General features: G+C 41.6%; 1 protein-coding gene across 3 annotated transcripts in view; it reads left to right on the top strand.

Annotated features, from left to right (window-relative positions):
* Nucleotides 1-12,627, top strand: part of LOC133568766 (netrin-G1-like) — a 262,230-nt gene that overhangs the window by 80,620 nt on the left and 168,983 nt on the right. The gene's annotated exons all lie outside the window — the stretch shown is intronic.

Here is a 12,627-nt window from a genome sequence, read left to right as displayed (position 1 = left end):
TGCCGGGATTTTACCAGTCCGGCCCATTTGGGAGTAGATTTTTCTCCATGTGGTCCGCGTTATACAATTCAAATACTTTTTGTCAGGAACTTCAGGTTTGAAGCAGCATTAATTTGCAGTGCAAAGACGAAAGGCATAATAACAAATATCCATCACACACACACACACACACACACACACACACACACACACACACACTAGATGCCGTTATTATAAAAAAATAAATATACAATGTATCAGCTCGCTAAAATGTTCAGGCTTAATGGAGTCTGTTTGAGGTCTAAACTGCCAGGACTTCAATAATAAATCCTGTAGTGAGGAGCTTGTTAGTAAACACATCGTTACAAAATGTCTGTTTCTTTTTGAGAAAGTGAGATAGCTTTTGGTGCTTATTGTTCGTTTTTATCGCTGCTATTTTATTTGTTTTCATAAAAAAAAACAAATACTTTGTTTTTGCCATCACTGGGCCTGTCCTTGCTTTTAAATAGACAAAAGTGTCACACCTGGACATGGATTATTTTTGCTTCTTCCATGCAGAGAGGATACGGGACCAGCCAGACGAGAGTGTAAGTACATGGTTGTTTATTTGACCACTAAATACAAAAATAAACGAACTAAGGGCGCTCACAAAGAGGTAGAAAACTTGGCTACAAAACTACAAACCGGAAAACAAAACACCTGCTTGGTGGCATGAAACACGATAAACTATAAACTTAAACTTGCACTGTGGCAGAACTATGAACAACTAAAACAAAAAAACACTTACTGTGACCGAAACAAGGGGCATGAATAGCAGGGTGCGTAGCAGGTAATCGTGAAGGCATGAAGGCAAGCACATGCAAAAATCCCAGACTGATGGACAGAAAGTATACTCCTTAAATAATAGCAGTGGTAATGAGAAACAGGTGTAAGAGCTGAGGGATGGGGCGTGACTAGGATGGCAAGGTGAAAATCAATGGGTTGGAATGGAGACAAACAAAAGCAGGAAATGCAAAACGTGAAGCAAGAGTCCAAAAACAAAACAAAACATGATCAAACATGACAAAAAGTGTATTAGTTATTTGTGTTTTAATGAACTTATTTATAAATTAAACAGGTCAAGTACTTGTGCCCCGCCTCGCGGCCATAATGCAGCTGAGATAGGCTCCTGCTCGGGGCCAGCGAAGCCGGCGGCGTTTCTGGATGTTGTTGATATTGCATGGTAAAGTTTTAACTTGCACTTACAGACCAACTATAGTTACTGACAGTGGTTTTCTGAAGTGTTCCTGAGCCCATGTGGTAATGTCCTTTACACACTGATGTCACTTTTTGCTGCAGTACCGCCTGAGGGGATTGAATGTCCGTAATATCATGGCTTAGGTGCAGTGATTTCTCCAGATTCTCTGAACATTTTGATGATATTACGGACTATAGATGGTGAAAGCCCTGAATTCCTTGCAACAGCTTGTTGAGAAATGTTGTTCTCAAACTGTTGGACGATTTGCTTGCAAAGTGGTGACCCCTCGGAAGCTGCTTTTGTACTTAATCATGGCATCCACCTGTTCCCAATTAGCGTGTTCACCTGTGGGACGTTCCAAATAAGTGTTTGATGAGCATTCCTCAACTTTCTCAAGTCTTTTTTTGCTACATGTGCCAGCATTTCTCGAAACATGTTGCAGTCATCAAATTCCAAATTACAAAGCGGGCCACACTTTGGACAATCCTGCTTGAATATACGCACACATACCACCCCGATCATGAGGACCGGTGTTAAACGTGGTGAGACTGTGCCACCTGGGGCCAGGTGTTAATTAAAGCTAAGCGGCATTTTCCCTTTTGTCTGCTGGTTCCCTGTGAGTCCTAATCAAGGTCTCAGGCGCCGGCGTTTATTTTCGCCGAGCTTTGCTCATCAAAGGGCCAGACTTGGAAGCGGCTGGCGTCCTCAAAGCGGCTGTCCCCGACGAGGGCTGCGTTCCAAAGGGTGGAGCGCCGCTTGATGTGCGGCAAATGGAAACATGAATGCCGGGGAGACGTTTGCTGCTTTTGTTGTTTTGATCAAATGCGGACGGCAATAGCAAGTTACAGTCGTCACCTCTGAACCCCGTGATGCTCACACACTTCATGCTTGTTTTTGGTTCTGTTTGTTTACAGTGTGAGGCCAAGAACTTATTTAACGTTTGTCTCCTTGCGGTGTCTTTGATATGTCTTGTCTGCAAACCCCGTTTCCATATGAGTTGGAAAATGGTGTTAGATGTAAATATAAACAGAATACAATGATTTGCAAATCCTTTTCAAGCCATATTCAGTTGAATATGCTACAAAGACAACATATTTGATGTTCAAACACGTGCCAAAGTAGTTGGGAAAGGGCATGTTCACCACTGTGTTACATCACCTTTTCTTTTAACAACACTCAATAAACGTTTGGGAACTGAGGAAACTGAGTTAAGATTAAAAGATGTCAGTACCTTCACATCGTGTCCGGTCCAGTCGATTTGCACCACGGGAAAACAAACCACACCATAGTCCACGTCACGACAGACGTGAAAAGCATGACACTATGGCAAGAAGTGAGCAATCAGAAGTGTCAGGTCGCCAGGCCGACCAACAGAAAACGAGTGGCTTGAATAGTGATGTGGTGATTGAAAACGGGTGCCTGAGTTCGAATGATTTAGGTGCTGTGAGTCGTGAGGACAGGTGAACTGATTGGTAGTCATGGTGACAAAACAGGGAGTGAAAAAACAGGAACTGACCGAGTGCAAAAACCAAACAGAACATAGCCAAAGAAAACATGATCACCAAACATGACAACTGCATCCACGCAGTCCCCCATTTATTGAACCCTAAGATTTGTTGTTACAATAAAGCCTATAATGCCATGTTTTTGTATATAAGTGTCAAAATAATGTTGGTACCGGTACCCAAATGTTGGTATCTGGAAAACACCACTTTTTTTTTTACAAACCCCGTTTCCATATGAGTTGGGAAATTGTGTTAGATGTAAATATAAACAGAATACAATGATTTGCAAATCCTTTCCAACCCATATTCAGTTGAATATGCTACAAAGACAACATATTTGATGTTCAAACTCATAAACTTTAATTTTTTTTTTGCAAATAATCATTAACTTAGAATTTCATGGCTGCAATACGTGCCGAAGTAGTTGGGAAAGGGCATGTTCACCACTGTGTTACATCACATTGTCTTTTAACAACACTCAATAAACGTTTGGGAACTGAGGAAACTAATTGTTGAAGATTTGAAAGTGGAATTCTTTCCCATTCTTGTTTTATGTAGAGCTTCAGTCGTTCAACAGTCCGGGGTCTCCGCTGTCGTATTTTACGCTTCATAAAGCGCCACACATTCTCCATGGGAGTCAGGTCTGGACTGCAGACGGGCCAGGAAAGTACCCGCACTCTTTTTTTACGAAGCCACGCTGTTGTAACACGTGCTGAATGTGGCTTGGCATTGTCTTGCTGAAATAAGCAGGGGTGTCCATGAATAAGACGGCGCTTAGATGGCAGCATATGTTGTTCCAAAACCTGTATGTACCTTTCAGCATTAATGGTGCCTTCACAGATGTGTAAGTTACCCATGCCTTGGGCACTAATGCACCCCCATACCATCACACATGCTGGCTTTTACACTTTGCGTCCATAACAGTCTGGATGGTTCGCTTCCCCTTTGGTCCGGATGACACGATGTCGAATATTTCCCCCAAAAATTTGAAATGTGAACTCGTCAGATCACACAACACTTTTCCACTTTGCATCAGTCCATCTTCGATGATCTCGGGCCCGGAAAAGCAGGCAGCGTAGTGTTCCTAGGTTTAACGTCCTCGCCTATCCTCCTCCAAACATATTGCTGGCTATCGCGATTACATTTTTGTTTCACCTGAAAACAGAACTTTCCTCCATAAGGTCTTATCTTTGTCCATCTAATGTCAGATGTAACAAAAATTGAGCCGGCATTGAAAAAGTCATCCAGCTCGTCTGCAGGAAAGTCTTTAAAAAAATGTTCTGGAGCGATCCTGAAGACACACATTTAGGATGGGATTTGCTCCATTATGTGCTTGAGACCCTCAAACTTGTGATCCGACATGAGGAGAAGAGCATCCTTCCTGTCCTTTAATTGAGATAGAGGGCAGGAGAATGGAAAGATACCACTGGCCCGGACTGCAGGTCATGGAAGTTCTATTGAATTTCTACCGAAGGCGGGACTCCCACAATATCTCAGCACGGCTTATCCCCGACTCCACATCCACGGGGGCTTATGAGGTCCTCCTGAAAGGATCAACGGCCTCGCAGATTCCAACACACTCGGATTTCTTCCCTTTTGGCCCTGATGTCCACTATGAAGAATCCTGCTCACTTCTGTGGAGGCTCGTAGACCAGGGATGGACAATCTTTTATCCACTGAGGGCCGCAAATGGAAAAATGAAAGCGTGAGGGGACCTGTGAACGTCTTCCTGCCGTCATCGTGCGGGGTTCATGGACCATTGAAGAATGACATCGCTGAGCAGGTTTGACTGGCTTTTATTTTTCAATAACAGCTTTGCCCTTTGCTCGGATGGCTTTTCAGCTGCTCCATTCCTGCTCGCTGTTCTCTCGCCTTCAGTCGGCCGCGTCGTCGTCGCTCTTGAGGTCTTTCTCCTGGTTCTCCTATTTCTGCCCCGATTGTTCCTCCTTCTCCCCTTTTATGCTGCAGGAGAAGATGCAGGGATTGAGAGCAGGTGTGTAGTCCACGCACCTGACTCAGATTGCCGCAGCGTCGCTCCAAGCGCGCCCCGCCTCTCCGCTCCGCTGCATGCTCCGCCTCCTGGCCGCCATGTTTGGCAGGACCGCTGTTTGTCATATCCTGTTGTCGGCTCCGTCTCTTCACGGTTCCATTTTGATATTTTTCATTTTGAAACCATAAAAATATGTATGGATTTTTAAAATGTATTTTACCTTTAAGGATCCCGGGGACGATAAAGGGTCTCAGTCATTAAAATGTTAAAAATAAGTCAAATTATTATTATTTTTTTCTATTTAACGCTTACAATAAATCTCTATATCAACTTCAAGTTGATATAAAGTAATAAAACAAAGTTGTATGGCTTTTCTTTCAAAAATTACTTTTTTCATTATAGTACAACTGAAATATGCAGTATTTAGTAATTAAAGCCCTAAAAGATCAATAATGCAGGACACCATTGATTGTAATTATTGTATATTTTTTGAGTAATAACAGTGAAAAGATAAATAAAATACCAATAAATATATTTGGGATCCAAAGGGTGCCTCACTCACAAAGTGATACATTTTTATTAGGTTTTTCTTTTACTTTCAACACATAAGTTACAGGATCAAAATCTATCGATTTTACATTTGAAGTATTCATTTCTTAGTTTTTTGCTCTTTTGTCAAATAAAACGTTTATGTTTTTATATGGTCAACCACACAATATATGCAATATTTACAACACAAAACATGTTAAAGGGAAATACTTGAAGTAATTGGAGCCTTGAATAATAATTAATTACAGCATCGATTTTTTTGTGTTTTCTTTTTGAGCAATGGCAAAAAAAGAAAAAGAAAGAAAGACAAAAGAAATTTAAAGCTGCAATCTGCGTTGGTCGGGTCCTCTTTGGCTGCTGCCCCCGCGACCCAAGCCCTGGTCTTAGTCAGACCTACATAGTTTTTGTTTCATGTCTCTACAACATTCCTAACAGCAGTTACAAGCAGTTTTGTCTGTGTTTTTTCCTAGGGGGCGTTAGAGCGCAATTTAGATTTTTGGGGTTTGGTTTTTTATTAGATGGCAATTTTCGCCAGTCCTGATGTGTGTGCAAAATTTGGTGAGTTTTGAAGCATGTTAATGGGGTCAAATTACAGATTGCCGTTTCTGGATGTTGTTGATAAATGGCTTTCGCTTTGCATAGTAGAGCTTTAACTTGCACTTTGAAGCATTTTAAGGGGGTCAAATTACAGTTGAAAGAGGCAAAAATGACATTTTTTAGGAAACTTTGCGCAGGGGTTCTTTGAAGGCACGTAAAATCAAAACCGGAGCAGTAATCACAACTCTTTCGATAACTTTTAATTTAAAAAGGTCCAAACTCTCTCCTGTGCGAGTTTGAAGCCGAAACGACAAAAGCGCTCAGAAGAGATAATGTTTGAAAAAAGGTGACTGGTTTTTACAAAACTTTTATTTTGAAGGGGTAATTTTTAACTTCCTGTTGATTTTTGCTGCAGGATGTCAAATATTTAAATGTAGGTCTAAGTGAGACCTACATAGAGGTTTTTGTTTCATGTCTTTCCAACATTCCTACCGCTAGTTACAAGCAGTTTTGTCTGTGTTTTCTTCCTAAGAGCAGTTTTTTCTTTGTTTTATTCAAAAATTGCGTTAAAGCGCAATTTAGAGTTTTTTGGGGTTTTTTTTTCATTATATCGCAATTTTTGCCAGTCCTGATGTGTGTGCCAAGTTTGGTGAGTTTTGAAGCATTTTAAGGGGGTCAAATTACAGTTCAAAGAGGCCACAATTCATTTTTTTGTGAAAATGTTGCTTTGAATGGGTTTTTGCAAAATTGTTGTTGATTTTTGTCCTAGAAGGTAAAATTATGAAATCTAGGTCCAAGTCAGCCCTACATAGAGGTTTTTGTTTCATGTCTCTACGACATTGATAACGGAAGTTACAAGCAGTCTGATTTTTTTCTTCCTGACGTGTGTGTCAAATTTGGTGAGTTTTGAAGCATGTTAAGGGGGTCAAATTACAGCGCGTAGGTGTGGAATGATAAAGAATAATAATAATAATAATAATGAATAAAGAATAAGATGATTTTTTGCTGCAGGATGTCAATTATTTAAATGTAGGTCTAAGTGAGACCTACATAGAGGTTTTTGTTTCATGTCTTTCCGACATTCCTACCGGAAGTTACAAGCAGTTTTGTCTGTGTTTTCTTCCTAGGAGCAGTTTTTTTTTTATTCAAAAATTGCGTTAAAGCGCAATTTTGAGTTTTGGGATTTGTTTTTTTCATTAGATCGCAATTTTCGCCTGTACTGATGTGTGTGCCAAGTTTGGTCAGTTTTGAAGCATTTTAAGGGGGTGAAATTACAGCTCAAAGAGGCAAAAATAGCATATTTTGCAAAAATGTTGTTTTGAATGGGTTTTTGCCAACTTCCTGTTGATTTTTGCCATATAAGTTTACATTGGGAAATGTAGGTCTATGTCAGCCCTACATGTCTCTACGACATTCCTAGCGGAAGTTATGAGCAGTCTAGTTTTTTTATTTTTCCTAGGGGGCGCTATCACGCAATTTTCATTTTTGGGGTTTGGTTGCTTAATATGTTGGGAAGGTTTACCACACCGACGTTTGTGTGAAATTTGGTGAGTTTTGAAGCATGTTTTTTTATTTTTATTTTTTTATTTTATTTTAATCTTCTATTTTAATCTTCTATTTTGTTTACCTGTATGTCATCTTTTTTTTGTAAGGGGCGCTGGAAGCCGGCAGACCCGTCAGCGATCCGGTTCTGTCTCCCTGTAATGTTTGTCTGATCTTGAATGGGATTGTGCTGAAAATTGTAATTTTCCTGAAGGAACTCTCCTGACGGAATAAATAAAGTACTATCTGATCTATCTAATCTAATCTAATCTAATGTTAAGGGGGTCAAATTAGGGTGCGATTGTGCGGATTAATAAAGAATAATATAATAAAACCTTACAGTTTCAATAGGGTCCAAATGACTCCAAAGGAGTCCTTTGCAATGGGCCAAAGGACCCTATTGAAACTGTAAGGTTTTGTTATTCTTTATTATTAGGGTCCGCCTCCTTTGGAGTCTTTTGCAATGGGCCAAAGGACCCTATTGAAACTGTAAGGTTTTATTAGGGTCCGCCAGGCCCATTGCAAAGGACTCAAAAGAAGTCCTTTGCAATGGGCCAAAGGACCCTATTGAAACTGTAAGGTTTTATTATTCTTTATTATTAGGGTCCGCCTCCTTTGGAGTCCTTTGCAATGGGCCAAAGGACCCTATTGAAACTGTAAGGTTTTATTAGGGTCCGCCAGGCCCATTGCAAAGGACTCAAAAGAAGTCTTTTGCAATGGGCCAAAGGACCCTATTGAAACTGTAAGGTTTTATTATTCTTTATTATTAGGGTCCGCCTCCTTTGGAGTCCTTTGCAATGGGCCAAAGGACCCTATTGAAACTGTAAGGTTTTATTAGGGTCCGCCAGGCCCATTGCAAAGGACTCAAAAGAAGTCTTTTGCAATGGGCCAAAGGACCCTATTGAAACTGTAAGGTTTTATTATTCTTTATTATTAGGGTCCGCCTCCTTTGGAGTCCTTTGCAATGGGCCAAAGGACCCTATTGAAACTGTAAGGTTTTATTAGGGTCCGCCAGGCCCATTGCAAAGGACTCAAAAGAAGTCTTTTGCAATGGGCCAAAGGACCCTATTGAAACTGTAAGGTTTTATTATTCTTTATTATTAGGGTCCGCCAGGGATTTGCAATGGGCCAAAGGAATCCTATTGAAACTGGCGTACCCTTTGGTGTCCTTTTGCAATGGGCCTGGCGGACCCGAAAAAACAGCCTGCATGCCAGCTTTGTGTCAACATTGCAACTTTTTGTCGTCACCTCATTTCCCTTTTTTTTAAGTGTTCCGTTTTATTTTTGCAATAGCATTTCCAGAATGTGTGGCGGGCCGGTAAACAATTAGCTGCGGGCCGCACTTTCATAGACCAAAGGGAGTTTGGCGTTTTTCAACTGATCGAGACTTTTCTTGTGCGCTCTGACGGCCGCCTCGGTGATTCCGTCAAGTGGAGCTTTTGCTCAAATGTCCCTTTTTTTAAATTTATTTTTTCGCCCCACCACCATCCAGCATCAATTCCCACGACGAGAGATGAAGAAAAAGCGAAACCCCCCCCGCGGTGCTGGCGGTCGACCAGGACGTGTGACGGTGCGAGAGCGACAGGAAGGTGAAGGTGTCACATGGCAGGTTGAGAGGTGTCGGACCAGGCAGGACCAGGACTTGATTAATAAAGCAACACCTCTGCATTCAGGTCCGGCGGGGACATTGTTTTTCCCCCCGCTCACAACCTGGGAGGTTCTGCCAGGAAAGTTGGCCAATTTAAAGTCCTACTGAAAGCCACTACTAGCGACCACGTAGTCTGATAGTTTATATATCAATGATGAAATATTAACATTGCAACACATGCCAATACGGCCGCTTTAGTTTACTAAATTGCAATTTTAAATTTCCCGCGAAGTTTCCTGTTGAAAACGTCAGTTTAATCGCATAATTACACAGTATTCTGGACATCTGTGTTGCTGAATCTTTTGCACTTTGTTCAATTAATAATGGAGACGTCAAAGAAGAATGCCGTTGGTGGAAAGCGGTGGATTGCAGCTGCCTTTAGCAACCGAAACACAGCCGGTGTTTTTTTTGTTTGTTGTTGCCAGGGTTATTTGGTGTCGAACCCCAAGATATAGAGATGGAGGCAGGCATGGAGTGAGCAAACATGATTTTAATATAAATACTAAGACAAAACCAAAAAGCGCGCACCTGGGCGGAATAACAAATTAAGAGAGCTAGCACTGGGAGCTAGAAAAACAAAAAGGAACTTTAGCATGGAAGCTAGGGGATAACAAACAGAAAAACTGGAAATAGCTAATGGCTAACAAAAACAGCTTACCGCTACGACGACCGGGACAAGATGTAGCACGACAGGTAAAAGCCGAAATGATGCCGGACACGACAGGTAGCAAAGACACAAGAGTGACATGAGGCGACGACGATACAAGTCCGAATGACGATACAATGATCCTGCGACGGACACAAGACAAAGCAGGTACAAATAGGAGCAGGCTGATTGGCAACAGGTGTGGCCAGGTGCCAATCAGCCGCAGATGAGGTGACAACAGCACACGGAGACGAACAGGAAGCTGAACCAAAATAAGAGCACTTGACAGGAACTAAAGACAGGAGACACTAAACACAGAGGAAACAAAGACAACTAAAACATAGACAAACTGTCAGGGGAAAGCCTGACAGTTGTGAAGCTTTAATATGGAACAGAGCGGTCAAGCGAACATGTTTCCAGACCACATGTCAACCGGCCGATTTCGGTGGTGAGGAAATTGTGGTAATATGTTGGCTCTTACCGGAGACATTAGCAAAGCTTGTGTCCTCCTGCAGCAGCTGTCAAAAAGGCAGCTGCGACTTTTGCTTCCATCAGAGACACTGGCGGTCAACACACCCCTCCGACTTTCAGGTATGACTTCATAATCTCACTAAAACAATAGTAACACAATAATCAGATGAGGGATTTTCCAGAATGATCCTAGTAAATGTGTCTAATAACATCTGATTCGCTCTCACTGCCGCTTCACTCTAATTTTCCTCATCCACTAATCTCTCATCCTCGCTCAAGTTAATGGGGAAATCGTCGCTTTCTCGGTCCGAATCGCTCTTGCTGCTGGTGGCCATGATTATAAACAATGTGAGGCTTTTTTAGTAGCGACCAAAAGTTGCGAACTTTATCGTCGATGTGATGCCCAAGAAGAACGTGGATTTGTAATATAATTACAACACTTTATGTACATATTTATGTACATATTTATATAATATTTACATATTTATATAATATGTAACTACAAGCTCCATTCACAGACAGAGTCCCATTGCTTGTATGAGTGGTTGAGCGAGTCAAAAGTTGAAAAAAAACGGACAAAACTTTAAAAAAAATTTTTTTTATTTGTGGCGCCCGTAATTTTTTCGTGGCGAGCCGCCACAAATAAATGAATGTGTGGGAGACCCTGATGGACCTGCTATCCCCGTTTGAATAAGAAAATCTCATTTCAGTAGGCCTTTAACTCCACTGGACAAAGACTTGTGTTGTTTTTGTTTGGACTTACCTGCCCGATGACTTGAAAGTGTGATATCATCAAACAGGGCACACGCAGGCCCCACCTCTGATTTGTTCACATTTCGACATTTTCCCATAAGCAAACATGGAAGTCCAATTCATCAAACTGTCACCTTTACAAACCCTTTGTTAAATGAGCAGGTGTGGTTTTAGGTGACATTTGAACATTCTTTAAGGAAGCAATAATTCAAACGACCAACATTTCACAAAGAAGTTTTGTATTTCTGCTCCTGAAAATGAATCTGGCGGTCCATCCATCCATTTTTCTACCACTCGTCCCTTTTGGGGTCGCGGGGGGTGGGGGGTTGGGGTGCTGAAGCCTATCTCAGCTGCGTTTGGGCGGAAGGCAGCGTATACCCTGGACAAGTCGCCAGACAACATTCACACTCACATTCACTATATATATATATATATATATATATAATTTCATAAATCTGCGATGAGGTGGCGACTCGTCCAGGGTGTACCCCGCCTTCCTCCCGATTGTAGCTTAGATAGGCGCCAGCCCCCCCCGCGACCCCGAAAGGGAATAAGCGGTAGAAAATGGATGGATGGATGGATGGATGGAATTTTAATAAATCCCAAGTTCTCTTTGTTGAATCAGTGGGGGAAGCAACTTGTTCGTGTTTTCCTCAGGAATAGAAGTAAACGTGAGCAATGCCATGAATATTTTCTCACTTGTGAGCGAACGTCTCTTTGCACAGTGTGTGTTTTTCTCCACATGGGAGACGTTGCCTCATCTCCAGAGTTGAGTAAAGCATGAAACAAAGGGGAAAAAAATCAGAGCGATCCAGACTTAACATTATAAACTGCGTTCATTCTGCAGGGGCCTGTTAGTCACAAGGTGCATTTCCCCGAGGATTGCTTTATTTTTCTATATCATTTATTTCTACTGGAGAAGCGTAGGCAGCATCAATTCATTTAGTCAAGCTGAAAACAAAACTTGAGTGATTTGGACTACTGGGAAAAATCGCAATGTAATGCAACTCCTTCAAAAAGGGAGATATGCTATGCTGTTCAAAATTGCATGATCTTAAAGGCCTACTGAAAGCCACTACTACCCCCTCTCCAAGGCCCAGGCTAAGACCGATTTTTTTTATTTCATTTTAATCTTCTATTCCCCCCCCCCTTGTTTACCTGTATCTCATCTTTTTTTGTAAGGGGCGCTGGAAGCCGGCAGACCCGTCAGCGATCCTGTTCTGTCTCCCTGTAATGTTTGTCTGATCTTGAATGGGATTGTGCTGAAAATTGTAATTTTCCTGAAGGAACTCTCCTGACGGAATGAATAAAGTACTATCTAATCTAATCTAATCTACTAGCGACCACGCAGTCTTATAGTTTATATATCAATGATGAAATATTAACATTGCAACACATGCCAATACGGCCGCTTTAGTTGCAATTTTAAATTTTGCGCGGAAGTATCATGCTAAAACGTCGTGGAATGATGACACGTGCGCGTGACGTCACACATTGTAGAGGACATTTTGTTCCAGCTATAAGTCGTCTGTTTTCATCGCATAATTCCACCGTATTATGGACTCTGTGATGCTGAATCTTTTGCAATTTGTTCTATAAATAATGGAGACGTCAAAGAAGAAAGCTGTAATTGGGAAGCGGTGTGTTGCGGCTGCCTTTAGCAACACAAACAACACAAAAGATGTGGTCCTGATGGCTTCATCTTGCCAGGATCTTCAGCTCTTGCTGGATCGGTTCACAGCCAAGTTTGAAGCGACTGGGATGAGAATC

This window comes from Nerophis ophidion, linkage group LG14 (assembly GCF_033978795.1).
Source record: "Nerophis ophidion isolate RoL-2023_Sa linkage group LG14, RoL_Noph_v1.0, whole genome shotgun sequence".
Lineage (NCBI taxonomy): Eukaryota > Metazoa > Chordata > Actinopteri > Syngnathiformes > Syngnathidae > Nerophis > Nerophis ophidion.
Note: the sequence above shows the minus strand (reverse complement) of the source record. Positions and strands in the feature narration are given on the sequence as shown.